General features: G+C 42.7%; 1 protein-coding gene across 2 annotated transcripts in view; it reads right to left on the minus strand.

Annotated features, from left to right (window-relative positions):
- The window catches only part of RBMS3 (RNA binding motif single stranded interacting protein 3), an 860525-nt gene that overhangs the window by 179448 nt on the left and 658742 nt on the right, over positions 1–22335 (minus strand). The gene's annotated exons all lie outside the window — the stretch shown is intronic.

The following is a 22335-nucleotide window of genomic DNA, read 5'->3' on the forward strand; positions in this document are numbered from 1 at the left end:
CTAGGGAGGTCATGGGCTTTCCCACACTAGAGGCATTCAAGATGCAGCTGGACAGCCATGTGTTAGGTGCTTTAAAGTGGATTCCTGCATTGAGCAGGAGGTTGGACTCGATGGCCTTATAGCCCCCTTCCAGCTCTACTATTCTATGATTCTATGATTCTATCCTAACAACAGCCCCAGTAAGCTTCATGGCATAGTGGGGACTAGAACCCCAGGTCTCTCCAGTCTTGGTCAAACACTCTAACCACTACAACACAATGGCTTTTTGCTGGTTGGATACTCATAATCCTAACAATAAAGACAATGCATGGTCACAATTCAACACAGAGATAAGAGCATTTAAGCCCGTGAAAAATCAAGGGTCGTAAATAGGAATGTACAGATTTTGTTTAATCTGTTCCATATGTCTTTTGTTCCATCATCTGCTCATTGATGGAATAGGATACTTTTAGGGATGTATGAGAATTTCATCCCACTTGCACAAATATGCACTTCTGCTAATGTGTCCTTGCACACACACACACACACCTAGGTTAAAGAAATATGGTCGGAACGTCCATGGAGTCCAATGAATCTGCAGGTCACATTAACAGAAATTAACAGAACTCATTTGAATTCATTGTGGATCTCTCCACCATCCCTAGCTGTAAGTGTGGCTAACTGAGTGTTGGGGACTGGGCCATGATCCACAGCACTGCAACTGTTTTGTGAGTTTAACATTCAGCATCTTCTTTTATCCTGTTTGCAAATGTTCCTTTTCGGAACTTGGCACAAAGTTCAGCTGAGAAGAAAAGTGCCAAGAAAAGGAAGTGTGCATATATCAGAGGCAAATCCCTCTTCTGCAGCACAACCCCCTCACACTGCTTTTTAAAACGTTCCAGAAAGCACTTGGACAGTTTGATGGAAAGCTACTAAAAAGGATAAACTCAAAAAATAATTCCAGTGCACACATGGGGACGATGCACCACAAGAATGTTGTGGTGGGTGACACTCTACCACAAGAACACTCCCACAAGAAGTCGAGTTTAGACTGTGGGTATTTCAAAATATTTCTGCAAACATAACTGACTGTAGCTGAACTAACAAAAGCAGACAAAACCAAAGGAGATAAAATCAATTATAAAGTCAGAGAAATCCTCTGTTTGTGACTATTTCACACAGCCCATAGCCCTCAGAAAACATTTGTTTTTAGGTGCCTAGTGGTGAAAAAGCTATGACTAGTACTTTTTTCCATAGTACGATTTTCCATAGACAAATAACTTATAGTGGCATTGCCATGAATTTGAGAAAAGCGCTTTGTGAGTACTGCACGAGCTAGCTTGTGATCAATGTGTGGAATGCAAGATCTACAATGGTCACCCTTGAACTAAGATGCTATCTTTTAAGGCCTTTGCACCAATAAGAAGAAGTACACACCATGGACTAAAATGATGGTGTATATCAAAATAACATGAGCAACCACAATTAGCTGTTATTTTCTATAATAATATGCCACATTTCTGTTGTTCACTCTGCCTTCTGTACTGCTGATGTGCGGAAGAAAATTGCTATCTGAAAGATGAACTGGGCAGGGAAGTTAACAGTCTCCGTTCAACTGAATCCTAGCTACAGTTATCCATGCTCTGATAACCTCTCATTTGGATTACTGCAATGCATTATACATGGGGCTGTTTTTGAAAATGGTCCGGAAACTTCAGCTGGTACAAAACAGGGCAGCCCGCCTACTAACAGGGACTGGCCAGCGACACCACATCATGCCAATTCTTCTACAACTTCATTGGCTGCCAGTCCAGGTCTGGGCCCAATTCAAAGTGCTGGTACTAACATTCAAAGCCCTAAAGGGTTTGGGGCCAGGTTATTTGAAGAAATGCCTCCTCCCATATGTGCCTGCCTGGACCTTAAGATCATCTTAGCTACAGTTATCCATGCTCTGATAACCTCTCGTTTGGATTACTGCAATGCGTTATACGTGGGGCTGCCTTTGAAAACGGTCCGGAAACTTCAACTGGTACAAAACAGGGCAGCACGCTTACTAACAGGGACTGGCCGACGAGACCACATTACGCCAGTCCTTTTCCAGCTTCACTGGCTGCCAGTCCAGGTCCGGGCCCGATTCAAAGTGCTGGTATTAACATTTAAAGCCCTAAACGGCTTGGGGCCAGGTTATCTGAAGGAACGCCTCCTCCCATATGTACCTGCCCGGATCCTCAGGTCATCTTCAGGGGTCCTTCTCCGTGAGCCCCTGCCAAAGGAAGTGAGGCAGGTGGCTACCAGAAGGAGGGCCTTCTCTGCTGTGGCACCCCGGCTGTGGAATGAGCTCTCTAAGGAGGTTTGCTTGGCACCTACATTATATGCTTTTAGACGCCAGGTGAAGACCTTTTTATTCTCCCAACATTTTAACAATCTATAAATTTTAAATAACATGGTTTTAAATTTGTAATTTTGCATTGCTGCTGTTTTTATTTGGTTGAGCTTTTATATTGTATTTTATATTATGGTTTTATACTGTTGTTTTATACTTTGAATGGTTTTAATTTTTGTGAACCGCCCAGAGAGCTCTGGCTATTGGGCGGTATAGAAATGTAATAAATAAATAAATAAATAAATAAATAAATAAATAAATCCACAGACGTCCTTCTCCGTGAGCCCCTGAAAGAACTGGGCATGTTTAGCCTGGAGAAGAGAAGATTGAGGGGAGACATGATAGCACTCTTCAAATACTTAAAAGGTTGTCACACAGAGGAGGGCCAGGATCTCTTCTTGATCCTCCCAGAGTGCAGGACACGGAATAATGGGCTCAAGTTACAGGAAGCCAGATTCCAGCTGGACATCAGGAAAAACTTCCTGACTGTTAGAGCAGTGCGATAATGGAATCAGTTACCTAGGGAGGTTGTGGGCTCTCCCACACTAGAGGCCTTCAAGAGGCAGCTGGACAAGCATCTGTCGGGAATGCTTTGGGTGGATTCCTGCATTGAGCAGGGGGTTAGACTCGATGGCCTTGTAGGCCCCTTCCAACTCTGCTTTTCTATGATTCTATGATTCTTTGATTCAAAGGAAGTGAGGCAGGTGTCTACTAGGAGGAGGGCTTTCTCTGCTGTGGCACCTTGGCTGTGGAACAAGCTCCCCAGAGAGGTTTGGCTGGCGCCTACACTGTATTCCTTCCGTCATCAGTTGAAGACCTTTTTATTTTCTCAGTATTTTAACACCTATTAACTTAAATTTAAACTTTGCTGTTTTAATTCCATATTTTAACCTATATCAATTTTTGCTTTGCGGTTTTATCCTGGTTATGCTTTTGGTATTGAATTTTGTATTTGTGTTTTTAGATTGTTGGTTGTTTTTATGCTCTTCATGATTTTAATTTTTGTGAACCACCCAGAGAGCTTCGGCTATTGGGCCATATAAAAATGTAATAAATAAATATATAAATAAATAAATAATTCAAGGAACCATAACCTTTCATCTGGGAGAGAATCCCTCAAATGTCATTTCCTCTATGAACGGCATGAGAGAATGTGCCCCTCCTCTTTGGGGAGGCATTCAGTGCCTTATGTCACAAGCATCCATTAATCTAATCCCCACCTTCATTTCAGATCTATTTCAAATAACTTACATGCCTGCTACTAAGGAAACAGGCAAAAGCCATCATGCTTAACAAGTCTCAGAGCTGGCATTAGGGGGTGGCCATGGCATGGCAAGGCATGTGCCAAAAGCCTGTATCCCAACAGCGGCCCACTGACAATAGCTCCTTGGAGTTGCTCCTCCATTTCGCCATGACAACCTGCTTGTTCACCTGCCTCTCGCTCTGGCCCAGACAATAGTGAGAAGGAAGAGCAATAGATGGCACTGCCTGGCTCTCTGCCTGCCAAGCAAGCGAAGGGTAGCAATGCTGAGAAAGAGAAAGAGGAGAAAGAGCAACTTGTGAGAATGTCAGAAAGAAGGTAGACTCACTAAGGGCAGTGGCCCATTGTGGGTCTCATGCCCCAGAGCCCTCTGAAAACTGGAGCCGGTACTGAAATAAATGGGGTCCATATTAGGGGTGTGCACGGACCCCCCGCTCCGCGCCGCGGGCCGATCCGAAAATTTCAGATCGGCCCGCTCCACTCAGCGCCGCTCCGCCCATACGGCACTCCTCTTTGCTGTGGAGCTTCGGCTCCGAATCGGAGCTCCGCAGTGGAGGGGAGTGGCGCCAGGTAAGGCCGGGAGAGGAGGGCGGGGGGGGGGGGTTACTGGGCCCTGCTGCTGTCGCTGCCTGTGCGGCGATGGCATCAGAGCCCGATAAGGGACCAAGGGGGATGGGGGCCTTACCTGCCTCCGTCCGCAGTCCGTCGGCTTCTTCAATTGAGCCCGCGGTTCAACCAGGAAGTCTGGGCCGCAAGTGCGGCCTAGACTTCCTGGTTGAACCGCGGGCTCAATTGAAGAAGCCGACGGGCCGTGGACAGAGGCAGGTAAGGGAGAGGAGGGGGGGTTTACCGGGCAGGGTAAATTTACAGCGGCAGGGCCCGGTAAACCCCAGTTACCTTTCCGGCAGAGCTCCGGATCGAGGCGAAGGATCCACCTTCACCTCGATCCTCTTCGCCACGCTCCGCTGGCCCCCCAATCCTCTTCACCTCCGCCTTAAGGGGAGGCGAAGCACCCCACTCCGCTTATAATTCGCCGGTCCAATTAGAAGCGGAGCACATCCCTAGTCCATATAGAGGTTTGAAACATCCAACAGTGCAATTCCATACACATTTGGAGGGCATTTCACCAGCTTTACAGTAAATACTTTCATTTGGCAGAGTGTGTGAAAAATTATAAAGTATTGTAATTTTGATTACAAAGTGTTTTGCTGGCCCAAAACAAAAAAATTATCTTGAAAAGGTAAAATGAAAAAACATAATCTCCAGATTATCTCTTGATCTCTTGCCCTTGCTTTAGCCAGAGTAAACTAATTTCTCTTTCTTTGTATCTCTTCATATTCCATCATCCCCATTCCATGCTTCAATTTAACAGCTCCCAAGATGCTTTCCGCTTGTACTATATTTCAGAATTGAAATGCGAGTGAAAATTTGGAATTATTGCAATGTTTAACATATAGAAACAGAACGGTGAGCCAATTGAAATGAAGTATGAAGATAGAAAGATATGAGTCCCACGTTATAAGGCTTTTCAAAGCAATTTCTTTCACTTCTCTTATCTCGTGCAATTTTGGTGTTGCAGTTCGTCCCCTTTCCTTCCCATTTTCTTTTCCTTCCTTCCTTTCCTTTTTTTTTTTTTGCTGTAGGTGAAGAAGTGGAAGATTAGAGGCTGCTAGTTAACATAGCGAGAATTTCAAGCTCTGCAGCCAATTGGAAGAATACATTATTAGAAAAGCCAATCAAGCAAACAGTTTTGCAGTTCCACAGCTCCATTATTCCAAACCAATAATTCTATTATGCAAATCTTGATGGTTTGATTAGTTAGCAGATCTGATTAATCAGCCAATCAAAGCACAAGAGTTATCATGCTCCACAACTACTCAGAAAGCATCACAATGAACATAAGCACAATACAGTTTCTTTGTATTATTATGACTTGACACAAATTCCATTTCCATAGGCTATCAGATAAATTCTGTTTTGGAACTACCAGCAAAGATTATATTGCAAAAACCTTTCATAAAATAGAATTCATTTCCCAATTTTTAATTTCAGTAATTATCAAGCACCATTTTAGATATATTACAAATATACACATTTTAAATATCCAACGATATTTCCATTTACATTTGAAGGATTACTGAATTTTCTTTCACACACATTTTAAGTTTATAAGCATAATCCATCAGTTACTTTTGTGACATTCTAAAGGAAAGGAAACCATAGATGATTGTTTGATTTACACATAGTAGTTGACTACAATGTTTAAGTCAAATATATCACCTTGCTAATTGTGGAGCAACCCTAAAACATGTTGTGGATGAACCAGGCTATGTATCTAGTTACAATCTGTGCAGTATATCTATGCTACTAGGAAGCTTTTTCCGACACTTCATGCTTCAGAACATCTGGCGATTGCAGTGGAATTATAACTATGGTGTGAATATGGTCACCAGGCAATGAGCCAAATACATACATATCTACAACAAAACAGAGATCTGTTTTTCCTCCTCCTTTGTGAATGCTTGCTCACAGTAGTTCATGAACTTCATGCTCTAGAGAAAATAAGTAGTAATGCATGAAATGCACAAATAGTCCTTCTGAATGGTGTGTGGGTGTGTGTGTGTGTGTGTGTGTGTGTGTTAATATATGCTGCCTTGTAGTTATGGTAAATAGACCACATTCTAAGTATAATGAGCAACCATGATGCTGAAACTACAACAGGAAAAGACTCATTGGCAAAAAGCAGGGGAAGGGTATCTTTGGACCACCAGATGTGGCTGGACTCCAACTCCTATCAGTTGCAGTCAACATAGCCAATGGTCAGGGATGTTGGGAGTTGGAGGACCGCAGATTCCCCACCTCCGGCACAAGGGAACCCTTGAAATGATTCAAAAGTGCCTCTGTGTGAACTATGCTCTTATAGTTCCTTTATTCTCATTGCCTGTTTCATATGATTGACTCCTTTAACACAACCCACAATTGACTGTGTCCTAATCACATACAAAAGAGCAGCAGCCTTGTCCTCGATACAATGTACACTGTAAATCATGCAGCCATGATTTTTCAGCATAGAATCAGTTGGATGGCAGAGACGGCAGCCTTGCAATATGTCAGCATGAGAATATCTTTGAACCGATGCTACCTAAACAGACAAATAGTAAATAAGTGTATAGGTCATCACAATACAAGATAAAAAAGAAAAATTGTAATACTACATGACAATGAACAAATAAACTATTTAAATAAAAATTATAGAATCATTCAGGCATAATAATGGAAATAGGAAGTTGAATCTACAAACTAGATGAAAACATTACAATTAAATAAGATTGAATTGTAAGTTGACCAAACAGCAATGGTCTAGACAAATTAATGTTGAATTTCATAAGTTTCAACGGCAAATAAATCTGTTTTACAAATATCATATTTTTCATAACAGGAAATCTTAACAAAAAGTAAAAACCCAGAAAAGTCCTTCAATAACTACAATACTAATCTACAATACTAATTACAATACAAATCTAATTTTTGGAGCATCATAAAATGGTTAATACAGTAAACAATATACAAAATCCCTCACTGGCCAGATATACAAAAATAAAGCAGATGGAGTAGTTTGAAAGTATGCATTTATGAAAGCCACCATTAGAGGATGAAAGGTAGATCAGGTAAATATTGCTGTTGGGCCTGGTCAACCTTAAGGTAATGATACTACAAAGAAAATTGAGAATTAAAGAACATAAGATCTCCAACTTGGAATTTCCCCCTTTCACAATAGCTACACACCAGGAAAATGTTTTCATCAAGCTAGCTACCAGAACCCCAAGATTCCTTTCTTGTTTCAGTCACCATCAACTCAGGTGCCATCAGTGCAAGGTCAGATCTCACCAGGAAAGGGTGCAGCTGTAAAAGGCATCCTTGGCCACCTTTGTGACCTGGCAAATCTAAGATCAGGGCAGGATCTACACTACTGCTGTATAACAGTTTATAATGGTTTTGACAACTGTTTGGGCCCAGGATACATTCCATACACTGTTTTCAAACCGTTTCCAAAGTGTTATATCCTGCTTGGTGTAGATCTGCCCCAGAACTGGATACAAATCCAATCCCAAGCTACAAAAGTGCTCTGTGTTCACCTAACTTGTGTCAGTGCCATCAATAACCAGCAGCTGGTCTTTCAGTTCTTCAGCCCACATTCAATTTACCATTGATCTCAGGACCAAAACTGACATTACTTAAAATCCGTATTTAGCAGCTACTTCTTTTCTTTTTTTACCTCTACAGCAGGTGCAGGCCCCTGGATCCAGATTTAAAAAGCCCCACCTCATGCTAGGGTCCTAATCTGGATCATCCCCATACATGTAAGCCTGTACCTTAAAAATGAAGAGAGAGAGAAATGACATAGCTACCAAAAAGTCATACCTGTTTTAGCCCTCAGGTACTGGTTCAGAACTCTGAATCAGACTGTAAGGAAATATGGATTTATCCGACATCATCATACTGATGACATCACACTACAAATATCTAGATGACCTCCTCCAGGATTTTAATATAGATGTTAGAGATGGCTGAAGATAAGGTGCTGTTGCTGAAGTAAACCAGAAACCTCCCATTACTACCTTTCAGGATCTATTATCCAGAAATGGCTAGGGCCATAATAAAACACTGCCCCTCATTTCCATCTCAGCCAGTTGACTAAGGAAGATAGTATGGTCAATGTCATGAAAAGCCGCCAAGACGTCTGTGAGAAGAACATGGACAGACTCTACTTATACCAGACTTTACTTATACAAGGGATCAGGCAGGGTGGCCAAGGGTATTTCTGTTCCCAAACGAGCCTGGAAACCAGACTCAAAATAGTGTGTTCAGAAGCAGCCTCTTTTTATTATTACTTCAAATGCTCTGCAGCTCAAAATTGGCACTGGAAACAGTGTTTGAGGCTTGCACCTGAGGAGGCCCAAAGCTCATATAAAACACGGCCAGAAGCCTGCTCCCACCCAGGCCTACACAGTGTTCGCTGGATATAATGGAACAATGGAATTACGCCTCTATCTGAATGCAGAAGTCCATGACTAAAAGAAGGTCTCTCCCAGCTCTCCAAGTTATCTGACACTATCCGTGTAAGAGAAAGGGAGAAGGAAGGAGAGAGAGGAAGAGAATGAATGAGAATGTGTATATATGAAGACAGGTGTGCACAAATCTCATGCCAGATTAAAGCTGGCTGGCTAAAAATACAGTCCAGCAAATTAATGGTATGTTAAAAACAATATTTACACTAACGGCAGTATGAGAGCATTTTAAGCACTTGGCACCAAGCACCTTGCTGTGAGAGCTGAGCTTGAGAAACAGTTAGGAACATTTGTGTAGGAGACGGGTCCAGAAATGCTGTCACGGCTGCCAGTGAGGAAGATCTGAGTCAAGCCTCCAGAGCTGTGCCAAGGAACTCTTCTGGGAGCAATCAAAATGGATTCAGGCTGAAATACTCCACATGGCTGAAGCCGAGACACTTTTGAAATATAAAAGGAGGAGCACAGAGTCTTTCACATCCGGTTACATCGTGTGTTGGAAGATAATATGAGTTATTGAATAAAATGTTATTCACTTCATTTGAGACGATCCTTGGAAGCATTCATTTCCAGCAATATTAGCAAAATCAAAACAAACCAGTCACCCCTTACATTTCCACTAAGGATGTCATTGCTCTCCTGGGGTTTATTCATACGATACGACATGCTTCTGCTAATGGAAGATTCTCACAGAAGCCATTCCTAAAATGGGAATGAAGGTATCCGAGACACAGATCCCAATAACAATTTTAAGATATATGGCTTCACAAAACAGGACTTAAGACTATCTCAGATTTAAAATCCAGTAAACAGCCGACAGAAAGCTCTGGCGTGGGCTGGTCCATGAAGTCACGAAGAGTCGGAAACGATTGAACGAATAAACAACAACAAACAGGCTGAAGTCAAGATGTTGTTTTCCAGCCCCTCCTACTCTACTGGGGACCTGGCATCTGTTAGGCCGCAGTGGTTCTCAACCTGGGGCACTCCAGATGTGTTGGACTGCATCTCCCAGAATGCCCCAGCCAGCTGGCTGGGGCATTCTGGGAGTTGTAGTCCAACACATCTGGAGCGCCCCAGGTTGAGAAAGGCTGTGTTAGGGTGACCAACCAAGTAGAGAAAGAAGTGGCCCTCAGAGTAGTTCTTTCCATTTCCTGGCCACTGTTGCCAAGTGAGCGAGGAGAGTGCTGATTACCTCCATCACGTCGCTGGTTCCTTTCCATTCTGTCTGCGTTTAGCGGATTGTCAGGCAGATTGTTCCATCATTCACTCACTGACAGAACTGCATTTTCTCCCCTTTGGAAAAGTAGGCAAAAAAGTCCGCCGTAATTTTCACTGGCACAAAACATGTTGTGTATTTTTCTTGGCTCAGTGTACAAACACATGCACACGTCCACCCAAAAAAGAGTGTTATGCAGGGAAGTCTAAAGAGAGATCAGAGATGTATAAAACATTGTGCCTTTTTTTTAAAAGGCATACCTATTAGCGACTTTTCCAGTAACTTTCGTAACTTTTTATTTATGACTAAATTTCCAAACACTTCTGGAATTTTTTTTAAAAAATGGCGTGCAAGTCCACTGAGTGACTGAGAAGATGCAGGTCCACTGATTGGCTGAATTCATAGAAATCTGAAGCCATTTTAATCCATTTTGGATTTCTCTGACATCCCTAATAACACCCTTATAACTTTTGCTCTTTTATTACAAAGTTTGTTTTACTATTTGAGGTGCAGCTAGAGCTGTTATAAACTTTATTCAGCCATTCATGGGGGAGACGGGGAGAGCAGAGATGCCCCCGAATATTGGTGGGTAGAAGAATTCTGGTGAATCTTTGCTGGTGGTGGGAGACGTTGGGGTATTGTCACTTGCTTTAACTTTAAGAGGTAATACTGAGAGGTTTTTCTTCTCTTAAGACTTTTTTTTTTAAAAAAACACAACATTGTGTGACAAAAAATCCCTATGTTCCGAAAGAGCTGAATAGTGCCTACTAGAGCATTTCTGTTTCAGCACATTGCTGGGAAACCTGAAGAAGCCAAATCTTATCTTTTCTTTTCCAAATCTTATCTTTTGTTTTCCGGCTGGACATTAGGAAAAACTTCCTGACTGTTAGAGCAGTACGACAATGGAACCAGTTACCTAGGGAGGCTGTGGGCTCTCCCACACTAGAGGCCTTCAAGAGGCATCTGTCAGGCATGCTTTAGGGTGGATTCCTGCATTGTGCGGAGGGTTGGACTCGATGGCCTTATAGGCCCCTTCCAACTCTACTATTCTATGATTCTATAAGCATTTGTATACTAATCACTTTTAATAGCCCTTAGTAATAGAACTGGCCAGCTCTTTTGAATTATAAGTTTGAAGTTGTTAAGAAGGAGGGTTCAGCTGCTAATTTATTTCCTGATTTCCTAGCTAGACCACTGACTTCAGAAATGGAGAGTATTGCACCATTGGTCAAAACAACAGTCACAATCTCCACTGAGAGGCCAGCTTTCCCTGATCTCAGATTTCTATAAATATGTGACTCTGTGCTCTGAGTCTTCCTAACAACATCTAAGCAGGAGGCGAAAGATTCTCACTCTCAGACCCATTCTCTTTGCAAGGATCTCTGCATATGCTCTGAAACCAAAGATTCTACTCAAGCAGGTAAAAACCTACTAGCTATGTTAGATTGTCTTTATTGATTTTATCTGGCATTCTGTCTGTATGATTGTTGCCTTCCCTTGTTCTTGTAATTCTTTCTCTTCCTCTCATAAACTCTTTTAAAAAAATATATTTGGGCATTTAGCTGTGTTGTTTTAAAAGGAAAATTCTCATCAAAACCTTCACCAGATGCAAGACTGCACAATTTCAAAGATATCCTGTGTGCCCTTAGGATACTTGTTTCTTTTTTGTTTCCTGGGCTTAATGGCAAGAAAATCAAACACTCCTTCATTTTATTTTTTCCCCTAGATCTGAGTTGTAGGAGGAATCCTTAGCAATATGCTCAGAAACAAACCAAGCAGCTAGACAGGCTGGGATGTTTAGGCAAGGATGAGCCCATGGCGGCAGCCTGCCACAATTCTTTTTTTCTTTTTTTGGGGTGGGGGAGGGCGTCGGCAGGGGGCATTTCCAGTAGGAAAGTCATCCTCTCTTTGTGCTCTGTAACACTTTGGAACACGTGGAACAGTGTGGGGACCACTGGAATTTCTGCAGCCACACTTCCTGGTATGTCAATGGGAGGATGGCTGGAAGGCTGAGGAAAAGACCTTTACATCACAACTATTTTTATTTTTTTTAATTATTTATTACATTTTTATACCGCCCAATAGCCGAAGCTCTCTGGGTGGTTCACAAAAATTAAAACCATAATAAAACAACCAACGGGTTAAAAGCACAAATAAAAAATACAATATAAAAATCACAACCAGGATAAAACCACGCAGAAAAATTGATATAAGATTAAAATGCAGAGTTAGAACAGTAAAAAAATTAAATTTAAGTTAAAATTAAGTGTTAAAATACTGAGAGAATAAAAAGGTCTTCAGCTGGCGACGAAAGGAGTACAGTGTAGGCGCCAGGCGGACAAGTGTGTGCAAGGCTTAAGAAGAACATTGTTTAAAGGTAGAAAAAATCCCATGACATCACCTGTAAAGTTAAGCTAGGTGCCAAACTGCATAAAATTTAACTGAAATTCTTCATCCCACCCATCCCAACAAAACAGCAGAAAATCAGCCTCGAGTTTCACAGGGGCAAAGAATTTTGCAAAATTTGGCTTGGAGGTTTAGCACAGCATGCACAGATATCAATATAAGCTTGTTTGATGGGAAAATAGTATTTCCCTCCTCCCATCAACAAAAAGAAATCACAAAAATTAACTCCACTGTCAAATCATTTATCACTTAGCTAGTTATTTTAAATGAAGAGATCATTTGTTCAAATAAATTATTTTGAATAACCATCAATTTCAAGGCTTTTAACTCTAAACAGAAAAATTAAAATGAATGAAAAACTATTTTGCGTCTATATTTAACTATTACAATATATTTAAAATGTGAGCACTAACATCTGATTTGCATATGTTGCACATTCTGGTAAATTCTCCTACATTAATAAATGGAGGCTGCTGTTCAGTAAATCTGTTTATGAATGATGCCTCATATTCTAAAAGTAGATATTGCTTAAAGCTGAGTTCTAATTGGGCCATTTACTGTATTTTGTTGCAGAACCCTCCATCACATATATTATCTGCCAATACTGATTGGATTTGCTTCTCCTTTTCAGTTGCAAGGGAGCCTGCAGTGGACTGTGCCTTTCGAACATAGTATCACATTTGTAGTTGGTATTTCTTTTTATTGAGTGCAAAAATATTGACCTAATTCAACCAGAACTATCATAAGCTGATGCAGAACCTGGATGTCTAGCTTTTATGCTCTTTTAATTCTAAGCCAGACTGTTAACCCCTCGTTTGACAGCTGCTACAGTTCCTAGCTTATTCATAGCATTGGCTCCAACACAAGGTTCCACGTTCATGCCAAGACACAAAGCTTTTCAGTGGCAAGAAAGTTGGACACACATAGAGGAATGCATAGATCAGTCTTTCTCATCTTGGTGCAGTCCTGATGTTTTGGATTACAGCTTCCAGCATTCCTGACCATTGACAATGCAGACGTTTATGGGAGTTGAAGTCCAAAACGTTGGGACAGCACCAGGTTGGAGAAGAGTGGCAAAGATGAGGTGGCACTCTTACACAGAAGTGAACAGGAAATCGTTCGAGCATGCAGATATACCATGCACACATCCAAATGTTCACATCTGCAAGCACACCTTGCATCAGACTGACTGACTCGGAACTATTGTTTCAGTGGCTGCCAGGGCGTATGGTTGTGAGGGCAGCCTGGTCGACAGTTCATGAAGTCCAGTCAGGGCCGGTGCTACCATAGAGACCACTCAGGCGGCCGCCTAGAGCGCCAAGCTAAGAGGGGCGCTGGGCACAGCACAGCACTCACGCGCGTTGGCTGTGAGCTGGGCCGGCCAAGGATTCAGCTGGACCTAGGAGGGCGAGATGGCGCCCCGCGCCTGCCCAGCCAAAGCGAAGCCAGGGACGCTGGGGTGGGGGTGGGGCGGCTCCACGTTTGGACTTCCGGAACACGTCCGGAAGAGAGAGAGAGAGAGAGAATGTATGGGTGAATGGGGTGCATGGGGTCTTTGAGTGAATGCGTGTGTTTGTTTGGAGTGAGTGATGCTGAGTGTGCGTGTGTGCGCGCGTGTGAGTTGTGGGGGATGATTTGGAGGTGATATTCCTACTAAAAAATGCATTTTTGACCCATAGACGTTCCTTTCCCATTTGTTTGCTATAATTGGCATGACGTATTTCTTGCGCTTTAAAATAAATTTAGCAGTTTCAAGTTTTGTGCTTCTTATTTTCTCCAGGAAACATATGTCCTTAAAATTCAAAGTTGGCATTTTGGGGTGGGGGGGAAGTAGCTCACCTTGCCTAGGGCGCAAAATAGTCTGGCACCGGCCCTGAGTCCAGAGCTATTCCAATCAGTCCATAGCAGCTCAACCTGCACTAAGGAAAGCACTGTTCAGACAGAGAAGCCAGGCCTGAGTGAGCAGTTATATAAACTGGTAGCACACCAACTATGTCCTGTTCTGGAAAAGGCTAACAGTATTCATGTTTTAGCAAACTCCAGATTGGACTATGGTAAGATGCTGCCTTTGGACAGTATCTGAGAAACATCAACTGGCCCCAAATGCCCACTGTCAGACTTTTAACTGGCTGACCAAACTGAGTGTATTGCTCCAGTTCCTTTACAGTCTGCATTGGTTATGGATTCATTTCTGGGTTCAATTCAAGGTGCCAGTTCTTACCTTTAAGACCCTAAGGGGACCATCCTATGTCTGTTTAGGCAGGGGGGGGGGGAAACTTCCAGCATGCTCCAGCCAGCATGGGGCATGCTGGGACTTGAAGGACTTTTTTCTGCCGAAACATGCATCATGTTGCACTTTAAATGACTTACTTCTGTACAAACATAGAATCATAGAATCATAGAATCATAGAATAGCAGAGTTGGAAGGGGCCTACAAGGCCATCGAGTCCAACCCCCTGCTCAATGCAGGAATCCACCCTAAAGCATCCCTGACAGATGGTTGTCCAGCTGCCTCTTGAATGCCTCTAGTGTGGGAGAGCCCACAACCTCCCTAGGTAACTGATTCCATTGTCGCACTGCTCTAACAGTCAGGAAGTTTTTCCTGATGTCCAGCAGGAATCTGGCTTCCTTTAACTTGAGCCCGTCATTCCGTGTCCTGCACTCTGGGAGGATCGAGAAGAGATCCTGGCCCTCCTCTGTGTGACAACCTTTTAAGTATTTGAAGACTGCTATCATGTCTCCCCTCAATCTTCTCTTCTCCAGGCTAAACATGCCCAGTTCTTTCAGTCTCTCTTCATAGGGCTTTGTTTCTAGACCTCTGATCATCCTGGTTGCCCTCTTCTGAACACGCTCCAGCTTGTCTGCGTCCTTCTTGAAGGGGAGCAGGCTGCAACACTCTTTCACCAGCTCAAACATTCAAATTCCCTTATGAATTGATATCCACTGGCTTCTGCACTTCCCCAAATTTATTTATTACATTTGTAATCTGGCCAATAACTAATGTTCTCACAAATATTGTGATGCAGTTCTCAGCTCAAAACCACCTATCAAATTGCATTTTAAAATGTGCCTTTTGTGATGCAATATGTTTGGAAATGTGTATTTTGAGATAAGACTACTGATATAAGAAGTTTGAGACTTTTCTATATAAGCTTAGAAACACTTACTTTAAGAAGAAACTCGTTCAAAAATACATGTTTAAACGTATGTAAATGCAATTTCTGCAGCTATAATTCTTTTTAAATTGTACATTAAGGTGGAAATGGGATGGAAGGGGCTTATGAGTGAAGTGGAAATAGTCTGATCTGTCTATCCCCAGTTATAGTTAGAAGTAACTGAAATGAAATCAGGGCTACAACCATAGAGGAGCTTGGGTTGGCATGGCCTTGTGAGCGATCGTCCTGTGTTGACTGCAGCAGACTGTGAGTGCAGGGCTAACCTAGAAGCAAGGCAATGAAGCCAGCAAATGTTCAAGCACACAGGTTTCAGTAGAATGGGGTTCAGGCTAAGGAAGGAGTGGTCGAGATAGCAGGAGAAGGTCAAAGCACAGGCCAGCAGTCAGATAAGTGGGGTCAGGCTAAGGCAGGAGTGGTCAAGATAACAGGCAGAGGTCAATACACAGGCAGTCAGATGCGTTACACCATCCAGAAGCAGAGTCAAGAAGGAGTCCAAGGGTCAGTAGCACAGAGCATCAATCACCGAACAAGGTCCGGGAGGCAAGGTAGAAGGCACAGGAGCTGGAAGAACGGTGTTGCTTCCAACACTGGCTAGGCAGACAGCGAACGCTTTTTGCACCAAAGCCTGCTCATCTGCAGTACATTAGAGCTCTCTGATCAGAGCCCTGCTCATGAAGTGACATTTCCTTGCAAGCAAGCACTCCTTCTCACAGGAGTCCTACTGGCCTGTTGTTTGAGGCGATGATGCTCCTGGGGGGCAGGGGGTTGGTCAGCCTCTGCCTCTGAAACACAGTCCCTCCCCGTGATAGCGATGGACCTGCAGCCATCTTCTCCAAAGGCCCAGGTTCTTTCCAGTCTAGTGACAGTGACTGCTCTGGGGTGCCCTGAGTTTCTGGGAACTCCAGCTCTTCCTCTAAGAAGGATTCCTCCAGTGGGGCATGACAGTGATGGTTGAGGCTCCCTAGTACTGAACACACATGGACTGGGAATCAGGAACCTACCCACCCCTATGTGCCTTCTCTGTGGAATGGCTGAAGGAACTTACTAGCATCCAAACTACTGCCTAATCCTGCAGTAGTTTTCAAAAGGGCTGCATATTCAATCAAACATCTGAAAAGTTCTCTCGAACATTGAGCTTCATTTCCTTTAAAGTAAGCCTCCATTCTAGCCCTTTGGAAGATAAAACAAAGCATGCAGCATTCTATGTTTGTTCACAAAGTAATACAATATAAATAACTTTAAACTTATGAGGCTCCAGGCTCTGCAATCATTTCACCACTTCTCTATACTCCGTCACCACAAACAATTTCTGGCTACAGAGCTGAGGTGAATTGCAAGGACATTATATTTTCACTGTTGGGAAAGTGTTAGAAGTTTTCAGAGACTTTATAGGGCTGTATTATTGTCTGACCTTCTGACCAGAAGCAAATACAAACCACAGTTATATCCCAAGTGATTACTGGCAAAGACAGATGAATGCCTCCTTTTGTCATGTTTTACTCTAGTTCTTATACACCATAAATGATTTTGAGATCTTCATGTCTGGGAATTCCTGTTGGGAAACAGGCTTGTGTGAATTTAGCCAGAATTCACTTCATATACAGTTTCCCTGAGAATGCTGTTACTCATTTTTATGCAGAAGCTTGAAATGGAAACCTACTAGCCTTTAAATATGTGCTGCCATACACTAAATCTTCCTTGGTTTTAAGAAATAAAACTTGGGGTTTGCAGTTGGGGGAAGAATATATACAAATACTCTGTAAGCAAAAGAAAATATGAAAGTGACTGCTTTATTTTTGGAAAACACAGGTTATTTTGTTAATTTATGAACTATTATTATTATTATTATTATTATTATTATTATTATTATTATTTATGTATATCCTGATGTATATTAAAGATAATTTATAAACCAGATTGTATAACGTTGCAATTATGCAGCATATTATGATAATAAACTAGTGATACCCCTAATTTCCAACAGCAGGTCAGCTGTGGTCTCAGGAGGAGGAAAAGGTGTGTCAAGACAAGAACATTGTCTCATGGAGGTGAGGTATTAGCAACTTTTATTTATTACAGGGAACTCTGTGCTGCCTTCCTTCAACCAGTACACTAAAGTGGCTCACAAGTAAGACTAAGACAATAAACATTAAATTCAAAAGACAATAAAAGCAGTAAGAGAACAATCCTATGCCCTCTGAGGCCATGGCTAGACGAGAGGGGTATGATCTTGCAATTTTATGATTGCGAGATCCCCCCAGTCCAGGAAGGAAGAGGACGTCGTGCCTGCCATTTTTTTAAAAAAAATAATCAAGAAAGAGTGCAGGAGCGCTCCTACAAAAATGTAAGGGTTTTTTTTGGTTTTTTTTAAACTGCTCCCCCCACCCCACCCCCAGGTTCTGGCTCCTCGTGGTTACTTGTGAGGAGCCGGGACAAACCATGAAGCCCGGCCACACGTCCCGTGGTCTTGGGAACATCCCAGGACCACAGGAATAACTGCAAGAGAAGTATAGGGCGATATCCTGGGACAAGGAAGGGATGATCACTCACAAGGATGATCCTAGGGTGATCCCCAGGATATTGCCTGGTCTAGCCACAGCCATAGAGGAGCCTCCAACAGTGGAAGGTCTGCTTCATCCTATGGATGTGTGGTGGGAGGCAGGTCTTAAAGTATTTTTCTTATGCCCATGGACAGAAGAAAAAACATTCTCTCCCACTGCTGGCAATGGGAAAAAATATTTAGATGTGCTGTTGAGTTCATCTGTTTCCCAGAGAATGGGGTGTAGTTGGGAGCTTGGAAGGCTAAGGATCCTTAGGATACATGGCCACACCCTCTCCACCTCCTATGCTGGTTTATTTTATTTATTGCATTTTTATACCGACCAATAGCCAAAGCTTCCTGGTGGTTCACAAAAACTAAAACCATTCAAAGTATAAAACAAACAATATAAACATATGATATAAAATACACATTAAAAACTGATTAAAAACAAATCATACATGATTAAAACATCTTTAAAATATCCTAAAAACATTCTAAAATTTCACTGGATAGGCCTGCATGAATAGATCAGTCTTTATTGCTTTTTAAAATTCTAAAACACTGTCAAGTTGATGAATCTCCTCCGGCAGGCCATTCCACAGTCTGGGAGCAGCAGAAGAGAAGGTCCTCTGGGTAACAGTTGTTAATCTAGATTTTGCTAGCTGAAGTAGATTCTTCCCAGAGGACCTGAGTGTGCGGGGCGGATTGTATGGGAGAAGGCGATCCCGCAGGTAGCCTGGACCCAAACCATGTAGGGCTTTAAACGTAATAACCAACACTTTGTACTTCGCCCAGAAATTAATTGGCAGCCAGTGAAGAGATTTTAAATGTGGTCACCCCTAGGTGTACCAGTGACCAGCCTGGCTGCCATATTTTGGACTAATTGAAGTTTCCGGACTTAGGCACAGAGGTAGCCCCATGTAGAGTGCATTGCAGAAGTTGAGCCTCGAAGTTACTAGCGCGTGCACTACCGTCTTTAGGTCTTCCAACTCTAGAAAGGGGCACAGCTGGCATATTAGCTGAAGCTGATAGTAGGCACTCCTGGCCGTCACATCTATCTGGGCTGCCATTTGGAGCGACGGATCCAGAAGCACCCCCAAGCTGCAAACAGTCTTTCGGGGGAGTGTAACCCCATCCAGAACTGGTTGACACACCTCCAAACCCAGGTTGCGGCCTTTGACAGCGAGAACCTCCGTCTTGTCTGGATTCAGCTTCAGTTTGTTTATCCTCATCCAGCCCATTACTGCCTTCAAGCATTCATTCAGAGGAGACACACTATCCTTAGGTGATGCTGTTGTCGAAGACATAGAGAAATATATTTGGGTGTCATCAGCATACTGATAGCACCCCACCCCATGCCTCCAGATGATCTCTCCCAGCAGTTTCATGTAAATATTAAATAGCATTGGGGAAAGGATAGCACCTTGCGGTACTCCGCACAGCAGCTCCTTTTTTGAGGAGCAGCTATCCCCAAGCATCACCATCTGGAACCTTCCCGAGAGGTAGGACCGGAACCACCGAAGGACAGTGCCCACGATTCCCAATCCTCTCAGGTGTTCCAGAAGGATACCATGGTCAATGGTACTGAAAGCCACTGAGAGGTCCAAGAGTACTAGCAGGGACACATTCCCCCTGTCAGTACTCAGGTGTAGATCATCCACTAAGGCGACCATAGTGGTCTCAACTCCATATCCTGCTCTAAAGCTGGTTTGAAATGGGTTTAGAAAATCTGTGTCATCCAAAACTGCTTGGAGTTGGTGAGCAACCGCCCTCTCAATCACCTTGCCCAAAAATGGCAGATTTGATACTGACCGATAGCTATTAAAATCCAGAAGGTCCAGGGAGGGCTTTTTTAGAAGCGGCTGTACCACTGCTTCTTTTAAACATGTTGGAAAACTCCCCTCCCTGAGAGATGCATTAATAATACATTGTAGTTGTAATCTAACTGCATCTCATCCATGGACGACCAACCAAGAAGGACAGGGATCGAGAGGGCAAGTCGTCTTCCTCACTCTTCCAAGCAGCTTGTCCACGTCCTTGGTACTTACCAACTGAAACTGATCTAGTGTAATCCTACTTGCAGAGTTGCTGGACACTCCATTGCCAGCTTCTGCTATAATGAGTGTGTCTAAGTCGGCTCTTATCCGAGAGATTTCATCTATGAAACGATCGTTAAAAGCATCACAGTGAACTACCGTAGGCTCTAAAGTCGGGTTCAGGGGGGAAAGTGTCTGTGTTAAACCACTCACCACCCTGAACAGTTCTGCTGGATGCGAATTCGCAGGCTCAATGCATGCAGAGAAGAAACCTTTCTTCACTGCACATATTGCCACCCCATAGGAACGAAGATGTTCTCTATGTCGTGTCTTGTCGGATATAAGTTGAGTTTTCCACCACTGGCGCTCCAGTTGTCCTCAAAATTTAGGTTTAGTCCCCAAAATACCCAATTCTCCTTTCCCTCCTCTATGAGGTCAGATTTCCAGCTTTGTAGAAGTCACCATGACAACCTCCAGGGTGGCTGAGCGGAGCCAGGAGGGGGTTTCTGGCATCCGAAGAACTCCTCCATTGGAGGCCTGTCTATTGCCTTGGAGTTATTTTCTGAACAATCCTTTGGTCCCAGGGACACTGCCTAGAGAGCATAGCTTGCTTTCTAAAATAATAAATAGTAGCAGTTTAAAACTTCATATGAAAGTTGACATTCATTAAATATACACCGGAACAACACCATTTTCATTGCCCACCAGAATGTGGGCAGCAAGGAGGCCAGGCATATCTCCCTGGGCAAGATGTTCTGTAGTCATCACCTCAGAACTAAAAAGATCCACCTGCCACAGCTCAGACAGCAAAAGAACATGGACAACAGCCTCCTTAATGGGGGGGGGGGAAGGTCACAGGGAGCTTCATACAGGTGAAACTATCATAAAGAAGGGGTCATTGTGTGATACCATAAGTAGTTGCTCCTATGGAATCCACTGTAGTGTACACATTTAAGATGATGTTGAATGAAATAAAGGCAACTTGCCACAGCTCTTCAGGAACAATGGCTGGAAACATGAAGCAGGATTGTGCCTTGGATGTTTAAACAAACTGGATGTCGCACAATTCTCAGGAATAGTAAGTGAATTTTTCAACATAGTGAAGAATTGTAGAACCTGACATTGGCACCCTTTTCCATTTTCTACCCACTTCTGCAATAATAAAACTGCTTAATGCAGAGGGCCGTGTGGGTGTAGGCTGACAGATTGTTAAAGTCCAGTTTCATGAACAGAAAAAAAGGTGGGGGAGCCACAAAGTCTCTTTCTAACTTCCTACAGCCATTTTCAGCTTTTCAGTTGTAGAAGCCTCTCTTGACTTTGGTACTACAAGGATTGCCATTTAGTACTGAAAGAAATTAATGACATTTAAGTGATGGCTGAATGGCCTACACTCAGTTCAGAGAATCAGTTAAGCCACTTCAACATGAAGGACACTTGTCGCTTTGATATGGTAAGAACAACTACTTGTTTTATATATATCTTGGCAAAACAGTAATGAATTTATATTCTTCCAGTTCTATCAGATGTTTTGGCTTCCACTTTTATCAGTTAGTAGAAGTGATGATACTAAAACACCCAGGGTGAGTTATACACAGTTGGAGTCAATGTGTCCAGTCTGTAAATCCCCCCCAAAATCCCTTGTTTCAAGGATTGCTGGTTTAGATAGTTGTTCTATAAGAAATATTGCTGTCTGAAAGGCTGTGGTCATCAGAATTAAAGTGTTTTTCCACAATTTGTTCTGACTTGTCATTATTGAGGTCAGCTTTAATGACAAGGACATGTGGCAAAACACTTTAATTAGATGACCACAGCCTTTCACGTCGTGGCCATATTTCCTATAGAACAAGCATCTAATCCAGCAATCTCTGAAACAAGGGGAAATGTTTGGATTTATAGACTGAACACATTGACTACAAGTGGCCTGAACCTGGAGGATAATACCACCTTCTGTACTTCTCTTGCAACTGGGAATTCCATCCACAGCTCGATGATTGTATAACTGTCACCCTGGGTGCTGTAACTGTCACTGATGAAGATGGAAACCAAAACCTTTGATAGAAATGAAAGAATATGCATTTATTCCTATTTTGCCAATTGCGTTCTTAGAAACTAGCTGATATACCCAGCGTTGCTCGGGGCCCCTAAGATATAGATTCTTATTACAGTTGGTCACAACCTGATTGCATCACTGTTTTAGTTGTTTTGTCTAACACACACACACACACACACACACACACACACACACCCCAATATAAACATATAAAATGATT

The sequence above is a fragment of the Elgaria multicarinata genome, chromosome 1 (genome assembly GCF_023053635.1).
Source record: "Elgaria multicarinata webbii isolate HBS135686 ecotype San Diego chromosome 1, rElgMul1.1.pri, whole genome shotgun sequence".
NCBI lineage: Eukaryota > Metazoa > Chordata > Lepidosauria > Squamata > Anguidae > Elgaria > Elgaria multicarinata.